This window comes from Carya illinoinensis, chromosome 4, assembly GCF_018687715.1.
Source record: "Carya illinoinensis cultivar Pawnee chromosome 4, C.illinoinensisPawnee_v1, whole genome shotgun sequence".
NCBI classification, from domain to species: domain Eukaryota; kingdom Viridiplantae; phylum Streptophyta; class Magnoliopsida; order Fagales; family Juglandaceae; genus Carya; species Carya illinoinensis.
Window position 1 is genome coordinate 16,664,012 of NC_056755.1, and position 10,577 is coordinate 16,674,588.

General features: G+C 35.8%; 1 pseudogene; it reads right to left on the minus strand.

Annotated features, from left to right (window-relative positions):
- Window positions 1-610: 610 nt before the first annotated feature.
- LOC122306297 lies at window positions 611-4,690 on the minus strand (annotated as a pseudogene).
- Window positions 4,691-10,577: the final 5,887 nt, after the last annotated feature.

Consider the following 10,577-nt stretch of genomic DNA (forward strand, 5'->3'; position numbering starts at 1 on the left):
AATGAAACAAACCTATGCACATGGGTTTAAGGATGAGAAAATTTCTAAAAAGGAATGTAAACGTACATTGTTGACTAGTAATTGCCTCAAAATGTTCCACTTAGACATTTTAAAAAATTATAATATATGTACATATATATTTTTTGTCGATGGGAATCTGTTCCACACCAACTAATTCTTGGAACGTAGCGATAAGATGATTCTTTCTTGCATCCTTTATATTAAAAAAGCAATTATGTTTCACATCTTGCAACAGAAAATTAATTATAAAAAAAAGATTGAAAGAAAATCTCTGCCATCCATTTTAGAGAAAATCTGTATCTTTGATGACGGAAACGTGCATGCCCTTTCGTCTTTTTAAGATTCACCGAGCTGAAATTTGTAAAGAAATGGGCAAAGTTGACCATGTTAGCCTGCATCTTTCACTTGTTGGTGAATTTCAACCACTGTAGCATGCGCCAAGTTGACCAAATACTGTAGCATGCTAGCCGATAAAATATAACCCGGTGTGTTTCTAAAAGCGCGTCGGCCTCCCATTCGTTGGTACTTTATAGTAGTCTGCACAATGCTATGAAAACAAAGCTGCTCCAGTTCTAAATTTCCAAAACAATTACAGCTAAAACTAGAATTAGTTGTATAGAAAAAGCAGACAGCTAACTGTCGTGTCCAAACAATTTAGGACAATAAGCACATCACAAAGCTGACTTATCTCAGCAAACTTCATAGTGCTGCTTTATATGAAACACAATCAGATCATCATCATTCATATTGATCATGTTTCTCCCAAACTACAAGTCCATTCAGTATGTGTGTGTGCTTGACTAGTAGAACTTGCTGTGTTAGGCAAGCCTTTTCTAAGAATGAAGGCTGGTTGTTTAGGAGTTGGAATTGTCGCAGTCTCACTGTCAAGCATGGTAATGATATTTGACATGTTGGGGCGGTCACTTGGGTCGTCTTGTACGCATAAGAATGCAATATTAACACATTTCAAAAACTGATCAACATTGCAACTCTCCCGCAAGGATTGGTCCATTGAGTCCAACACCCTGTTTTCTTCCCACAATCTCCATGCCTGATACATTTTTTAAGTATATATTAGTATAAAGTAAGAAGACAAAAAACAGCTGATGATTATTGAAAAGCTATAAATTGCTTACATAAGCTACAAGGCTCATGGCTTCTTCTGATTGATAAAATCCTGTATTCTTTTTTCCACATATTATCTCAAGGATAACTACACCAAAACTATAAACATCGGATTTGACTGAGAAAATTCCATTTAATGCATACTCCGGAGACATATAGCCCTGCATTAAGGCAACTTTCAGTCAACAGAGTTGGCACATGCATGAGTTTTGTTCAATGGAGTTTGGAGATTGAGAATTGTGGTATTATAGTATATAAAATCAGCTTTCAGAGTTATATTGCTACCATAAACTTACAAAGTTCCGGCTATTCGGCTTGTGTTATCCCCAGTTTCTCTTCCTTCGACAATCCTTGCCAAACCAAAGTCAGATATTTTGGGGTTCATCTCCTCATCAAGAAGAATGTTGCTGGTTTTCAGATCTCTATGGATGATCCTTAGTCTAGAGTCTTGGTGAAGATAAATAAGTCCTCTAGTTATTCCCAAGATAATGTTGAAGCGAATCTTCCAGTCCAAAAGCATGCTCAGATTTTTATCTTGCAAGGTTTTCATTTTCCATCGAAGAGCACAATTTTAGAACAGAAACAGATTAAGCTTTTACTCAAATAAGATACAGATTTATCAAGCACTGTAAGAAAATAGGGATTTGGTTTAGAAACTAACCAAAGATAAATGAGTCTAAGCTTTTGTTTGGCATGTACTCATAGAGTAAAATCTTTTCATCTACATTTATGCAATATCCTCGAAGTCTAACAAGATTCCTATGTTGGAGTTTTGAAATCAACACCACCTCATTTTTAAATTCCTGTAAGCCTTGTCGTGATATACTTGAGAGCCTCTTTACGGCAATTTCTTGACCTCCTGGAAATGTACCCTGGGACAAAAGTACAAACAATATTACTGCTAAAGGAAACTATTACAATGAACATACTAAATGATATTTCTAAATTACCAGGTAAACAGGCCCGTAGCCCCCCTGCCCGAGCTTGTTTGCATCTGAGAAGTTATTTGTAGAGGTTAGTATGCATTCCAAATCAAAAAAGGGTACTTCTATGCCTTGCCCATCTTCTTGTATGGACCCAACCGAGTCTATCAAGTCTTTGACATGTCTTTCACTGTCTAATGTGTGAAGTGCTTGTTTTCTTCTCTCCCTTCGCACTTCTGAATGCAGTAGACAACATGTTTAGTATTTACATGTTAATTACAGGATTCAACTACTAGTGGTGTCATTCTAAATCAAATGGGTTATAAAACTAAAGATTGTGGAGTTACCTTGTCTCTTGGCCATATTTCTCATATAGATAAAAATAATGATGCAAGCGAGAGCAGTCAAACATGCAAGAGGTAACGCAACAATCAAGGTCAATTGAATCCTTCTCGTTGAAGGTTGATCTTTTGAAGGCTCTTTCGAAGGCGCTTCTGAAGACTCGGAAAATCACCTTCTATGAGAAAGAAGAGGACGTATCTCCCTTAGATATTTAAAATATTGAAATGAATATTCTTGAATAGGTCTGTGACGATGTTCAAGGTCAAATGGAAAAAACAGATATTGCTAAATAAGAAAGTAATTTCAATAGAACAGACTCCTCTTTAGCAATAACATCACACAGGTCTAATCTGCAGAGGTATCTGACATAGCCATCCTAACCTTTAGTACAATTCAAATTTGAGCCATCCCACAGGAAGTTTGGATGGCAAAGACACCTCCGCTTTCCTCCTCTTGTTGCATTGCAAGTTGAATTTGGCCAATTCTTGCAGTCCGTGGATGAAGTACAGGTTGGCTCCATTGGTGGCTCCCAACTAATTAGTACGCCGACTTTATTTTTCCATTGTGATCTAGAAGCCTCCACTCTGTCTTTAAATTGATCAGTGGAGTTGCCTACCTCAGTAATGAGCGTGCTGGTCGAAATAAATGGCAATGAGTCATTGAGCCATGGAATTATTCTTGAATTTCTAGCATAAGGATATTCTTGATTGACTTGGATGACAAAGTTTCTTGTACTTGGATCGATGCCGACAACACGATGGGGGCCATTGGGTGCCTTGAAGCTAACTTGGCCTGACGAGGTGTTGCAGTCGAAAAAAAAGTACATGGGGTCACCACAAGCTTCTCCCGTGCTCAAGGGATAGGGGATCGTATATGTGCCACAAGGCTCACAAGTCTTTGAAGTTGATTCTGCAAGAGTATAAACTTCAAAATAGAAAATCTACACTAAAAAATTAAGCTTTTAGTTTTAGGAACCTGTTTAGCGTTAAAACATGTTACAGATCTGCTATGCAGAGTTTTCAGACTGCCTAACACAATTAAAGATTTTGAAGCTGAGAGTTGATTGTTTTTCACTTCCTTTTCCTTGTCGACATTCTTTTATTTCGAAAAGTAGCTATAATACACTGGCCAAATCAAGGCCTATTGGTAAAATGCACCTATTGAATCAACTCCATAATATTCTGACATTTTTAAAAGGATTACCTATATCAGCTTGTGCTGCGCGAACGGAGAGGTTACGACCCTGGTTCGGATACTCTTGAAGATTATCTATATACTCCCTCCAAATCCAGCAGCTGCTGTCACTAACAGTAGTATCACCTCTTTGCGTGCTGTTTCCAGCTTCCTGATATGAATAAGCGACGCACTGGCTATTTTTAAGGCAATACTCCTTTTCACATTCTGTTTCATTTGCTAGCTTGAGCTCTAAATCTGGCGGGCTCGCTTTCACCATCTTTAAGCTCAAGAATATATCCAAATTAGTTGATGCCGAATTTCTGGTGCAGCCACCAGAAAAATCTCCGAAATACCAATTATAATGAGCAGGGTTAGTAGGCTTGAACCCTGGCAAACATTTGCATAATAAAGGCCAATTGTTAATATTGCAGCTCCCGAATTTCCCACAATAGTTATAAATGTCACATTCGTCTTCCGGTTTTGACCATTTTAAAGACCAAATCCGTTTCGACTCATTCCAGGTCAGATACTGTAATTGCCCACTGCTATTCATTACCAGCCTTGTGAAATCTAAACTTCGATTAGTCGGCAGCTGTTTGCTTCACAGTTCGGTTTGTAAAGGAGGATCTCTCAAGAGATGTAGTCCAATATTGTTCACCAGTAGTGCTATCCAATACCTTGAGGTTTCCATCTTCTGCTATTCGGAAAACACCAGTAACGTCCTCCGGCAATGGTTTGTCTCGGTTGGCAACCCATACAACTGTATCTCGGTCCCATTTATAGCATATTCCGACGAATATTTTGGGGCTAGTGGTGCTGCTCCTAGTGGTAAAGAATCTGAGTTCAAACGTTCCTCCAGCGGAGACAAGAGTTCCACTCCTAGAAATATACTCTCCATGCTTAAGAATATCTCCAGGATAGCAATTTAGATGAACAGAGGAACACAAGAAGAAAAAGACGTAAGAAAGCAAGCATCTTGAAGACGATCGTCTGTTAAGTGTTCTAGTACGGCTTGCCATTCAATCATTCTCAGAAAGCTGGCAGCCTGGCAATTAATTGTGATTTCCACCCCGACTCCGAGCGAGCGCACGACTCACTGCGCACGATAAATGTTTTTTCCATATTATAAAATTATTTTTATATAAATAAATTTAATACAAGAAGATATATTAATTTATAAATTTATTTACTGTTGGGGCACTACTTTATTTCTTAAAGTCGGCCATGCGCTTTGGACGAACGATAATTGACATAATCATGTCGGGTTGTACTATTGAAGTTGAGGTTTATAATTTACAGAATAATATCAGTACGTTCGTTTATTTTACTCTCTATATTAACTGTTCATGTGTTTGATTTTTTTAAATTTTTTTATGTACTGATTAAGAAAATAATTATTAATATATTGGTATTTGTTTTTATTTTTTAAAAATATCTAAATATGTTTAAAAAATAGTTGAAATAAAAAACAAAAATAAGAAAAATGTAATTTGTACTAGAGACACACCAAGTGAGTAAATTGAGAGACATATTAGCACTACTCTAATTTAAAAATGGTGTTTATAATTATAATGCACCTATATTATTTTAAAAAATAAATAAATATAAGATCTAAATAAAAAAAATTAATTTCTTTTATAAAATTTTTGTTTAAAAAAAATACGCGGTTATTGCATAACTCATATTTGTATCAAACTGTTATTCATTACTTAATGAATCCAACTAGCGTGTATAATTGGATCTGCTCCTATTGCAATGTTTAAATTGTTTTCGGATGCTGAGGTAGAGAAAATTTTACAAATACGTGTGTCACAAACAGGTTCTCCAGATAAAGTGGTTTGAAAAGGTACAACAGACAGTTGTTTCTCTGTAAAGAGTGCTTACCACTTGCAAAAACAGAAACAAACAACTGAGTGGGGAGAATCATCGAACACAGAAAATAAAAGAGAACTGTGGAACTGTGGATAGAAAATGCAAACAACTAATGCGGTCAAAGTATTCACATGGTGTGCTTGCAAGGATGCTCTACCCACCAAACAAAATGTATGCAAAAAGAAAATAGTCACAGAACCTTTATGTCCCATTTGTTTCAAGTCAAATAGAAAATCCTGGACAATATTATAGTCATATCCTTTTGTTCAAGATGTTTGATTGTTGGGAAACAGGAAAATGCAAAAAGCTCTAGATGAGGAGTTTGTGAATATAAAATGAGTGAAAATAAAATGAGATGTTTATATAAAAATATATCACTTTTACTGTTGAGATGTAGAAATGCTGAAAAGTAAAACCTAATTCAAATGAGATAAACGTTTTAAGGACGGTTTGGTTAGCTATCACGCTTCATCCGTACAACATAATTGAGATACAAGGTGTATATCCAAACCGGGCTTCAATTTACTCTTTTTTTTTTTATTCTATTTTTTTATTCTCATTTATTTAAATTTTTTAATTTTTTTTCTTTAATCAATAATTAAAAAAGTTACTTTTTATATATTAATATGCATATATTTTTTTATTTTTTAAAAATATTTAAATATATTAAAAAAATAATAAAAAATCAGAAAGTTATTCAGATTTAAATATATTAAAAAAATGTTAGAAAATATTTTAAGAAATCAATCAAAATGGTGCTACAGGCACCGTTGGTGATTCTTTAGGCAAAGAAAAAAATTTTGTTTTTTTACTTTGTTTTTTAAATTATTTTTTATTACTTTTAAATATTTTAAAAAATATAAAAAAATATAATAATATTAAAAATAATTTCTTAATCATTAAGAAAAGGAGAAAAAAAAGGAGCCAACGGTGGCCCCGCCAGCAGTGACCTCAATGTTTTCTATCAATCAATCAGCAACTTCTATGGTTGGATCTGATCTCATTTACAAAAGAAAAGATAAGATAAGTCTCATATCCACTGACTAAAAAGGGTTAAGGGGGGATGATGCTTTTATCCAAGAAATTAATGAAATCGATAGGCATCCAATCAACAAGTCCATGCAGCAATCTCCCTGAAAGTTACGTTAATCTTTTGATGGGATGCATTTTGTCTTGGCATTTCTGAATCAGAATAATTAAAGATAATGGTGAAAATTTTAAGTTTATGATAAAGTTTAAAATATTAATTTTTAATATTATAATTATTTTATAATTTAAAAAAATTAAATTAAAATTAAATTATTTATTATATTTAAAAAAAAATTATAATAATAAAATAAAAATTTTAAATTTGAAATAAAAATTCTCTATCCAAACCTGCCAATGCATATATCCCCTCAAATCAGAGAACCCCATGTGGATTTAGTTGAGAAATAATAAAAATTAAAATAATATAATTGAGAAGTCAAGTTACTAAATTGAATTGCCCAAGGGAAATTTTGTACAGCAACAGCTTGCAGAGAGAGAGAGAGAGAGAGAGAGAGTATGCAACTCCACGGAAAGGCTCCCTCGCTAATCTAGCATTGATACACCAGACAATGTTAAAGAATAAATCAATTGTCTAGTGAATAAATCAAGTAAAGAAATTACTTTATATATATTTTTTTGTAAGTAGTAAAGAAAGTACTTTTGTTTCAGCAGTGCTGTAAGATTCCTGCAAAAAGAGCAAGTTTCTGGTCTTGAATATTTGTTGTTTGTGAGTTGTGTGTCGAGGAAAAGACTCTTCTGCTCAATGAGAAGGTATGTACAATTCTTGAATAGAAAATCAAATAAACTGTAGTGAAAATATTAATTGAGCTGAAATATTATATATTTTATATATTTAAAATATATATATAAACGACAAGTTGGCCATTCCTGGACAAGTAGTAAACGACAAGGAAAGAGAGGTGGTGACCATGCTCAACGTGCCTCCCGGCCGGTGGCTTATGGAGCCTGGGCTCTAGATTCTGAGGGACACGAGGCTGAAGCTCCAGCAGGCAAGAGAGGCCAAGCTTCTCTCATACGTGTAGTTCTCATATTTCCTTTGCAGATCTCTTCCTCAACTCCGATACCGGATCTTGCCACGGTGGAGAGGACCAGAACCATCATTTTCCATTGCTACACATTGACCATGTGCTGCAGTTTTCATTCAGTGGGGACCCACTCTTTATTTATATCTTTAATGAAGAATCCGGACCCACCTCGGGCTATTGGACCTCTTTTTCTCAATTGGTTGGCTCTTACTTGACCCTCCTAAGCCTCTTTGAAAACAACTTAGATGGAATGCCATTTTTGCACGATTCTCGTTCACTGTAAAGTCAGAAATGGCAAGCGACAGCTCAACATTAATTAAAAAAAATTATTGGCCTACACATCCTCCAGCTTCAGCGTATGATAGGTTGCTACCTAGGAGTTCCACTCCTACTCTATCTTTTGGAACCAACTCCAAGTTGTCATGAAGGTTCTAATGATTCTTAAACTAATGATCTTCTATTTTAAATAAATTTTTTAATATATTATTTGCAATCTTCAAAATGAGTATAAAAAATTATATTCATTATTATTATTTGATAAAATTCTATATTTCATCCCATAGTTTACATATCGGTTATATCTATGGTGAATTAAAATTTTCATAATTTACATTTCATTTATATCTGTGGTAAATTTTTATTCACATAGTTTATATACAAATTCTATTTACTTTTTATACTTGTTATGAATTATTGATGATAAGATTCATCTTGGAATAGAAATGGAGCATCCCTGAAGGATCGCCCTAAATCAATAATTTTATTGAGTATCTCATAGTTTAAATGAGTGATACATGTACCAAAAGCTCATTATGATTAATGCACCTGAAGTTGCATAATTGAAATTGTGTTGGGAAAAGCCACTAAAGAATATATGTTTAAATAAATGCCTCGACTGTATTCCTGAAGTAGCAATATCGAGTACAAAAGTTCACAAAATATTCTAAATTTATATCTGGTCTTCCAGTGGCTAAGCAAAATAATAATTTTTTATTAAGAAATCATTAGTCAAGTCCTACTAGTTTCACATCATTTCTTGAAGTGAATGATATTGGATTTATATCATTTTATTCCCTGAAATGAAGAGAATGATGCATTTTATTCAAAAAAACTAAGAGATTGGACGTGGTAATGAATATCTTTATAATACTTTTATGGTTTTGGGCTAGAAACTCGTATTGGAAAAACTACCAGCTTTCTCTTTGAGATGATATTATACAACTATTGAATCAAATATTATGATGCATCAAAAGTGATATGATTCAAAATATTTGTATGTTCTTCATGATTATCTTGATCATCCAAAATCAATTACGATAAGTCGAATAAATTTTCATATGGACATCCATAAAAGAACCAGAATATTCTTTTATTATAAAGTTTTCCTACCATGAGCGGAAAGAAAAATTTGCTAGAAGCAAATAAAATAAAATAATTCGACGTTATCTTGATTATCATAAGTGAATTGGAAGTTCAGATGATAATTAATTTATGGATGCAATAAGATAAAAAGGTCTCATATTCTAGCTGCTAAAATTTCAGCGAGGATTGAAGTCCCCGTAGGACAATTAAGAAATTTAACAGTCTAATGAATATAAGATATGTCTAAAAGCATGTGAGATCTATTGATACAAAAGATAAAGCATCCCGAAAGAGAAAAACACAAATAAAAGAAATTGGTGCTCCTGAAGAGGCCGTACCCACAAAACAAGCAATAAGATCCATCCACAAAATTCTCCCATAAAAACTCCTGAAGAGTATAATCCTCCTGAAGAGTACCTCCTGAAGAGATTTTTCATCAAATGTTGTGACGCCCCCAAATCCCCACGCCCGAACACGGGTAAATCGAGACGTCCGGATGGTGACAACCCGGGTCACCATCCCATCGACGGTGCCAAGTGTGTGCAAAAGCAACAAATGTGCACGGAAGAACACGCAGCGGATAACGAAAGTCATAACTAAGTACCAGAATTGTTCTCAACGTAAAACAAGCTGTTTAAAACGTACATAAATAAAATATTACAAAAACACAAATACAGTTTTAAATCAGATTTAAAGCAAAGCATCAGCAACCCGACGGAGCCGCATCCTCGGGCTCAGCCTCCTCCTCCTCCTCCTCGAATTCTGCACCAAAAGCTACGGAACCAAAAATGGTACCGCAGGTAAGTAAAACCCAAACACTACCAGATAAAAACACATAGAACTCCAGCAACATGGATGCAAGAAAAACCAATGCACATGCCCCGCAAAACCACATTTTTACCACGCACGCCAAAAACCCATTTGGCCCAATAAAAACATATTCTTAAAAACCACGCCTCGCCATTATCCAAGATAATGGCCCGCATCCGAAACCATAAAACACACCGGTTATGAATGCATCATGACCTCCCCTAGGGATCATCCGCACACCCTGGCTATGTGCCACACCGCAGGTAAGGATCGCGCATGTGACACCTAAACGAGCGATGCCCAGACTCGCGCCCCACGCGTACCTGGCCAGGCCATCCTCTAGCCCTCGCAAGCGAAGGGCCACGGAGTCGGTGAGTAGAGCGATGCCCAGACTCGCGCCCTGCGCGTACCTGGCCGGGCCATCCTCTAGCCCCACTCCCGTCGTCGCCTAGCGACAACTCAGGGGACGTCACTCAGTATTATCCACTCCCGAGTGACCAGAGGAGCTCCACCGAGATAATAACCCATCCCGACTTGGGCTCGTGAGACACACGCACCCGAAAATCCAATCACGCCAGCAAAACAGGGTTTCTCAAATAAAACAAATACTCATGCATGCGCCATGCAAATGCAATTATCAACGCACAAAACGAACAACCAATCATAAAACAATAAATCAAGCAACTCGGTCCTCCATCCATCCGACCCCCGAACTCCTCGGACTCAGTCCGGAATCAACCAACCAGCAAATTAAATAATTGAAAGAGCAATATATATTTAAATCTGAAAATAGGGTTTGGAAAATACTTACAGTACTATATGGCAATTTTAGAAAACACGCGGCGTTGCAAACGGCGCCGGAAAAGCAACG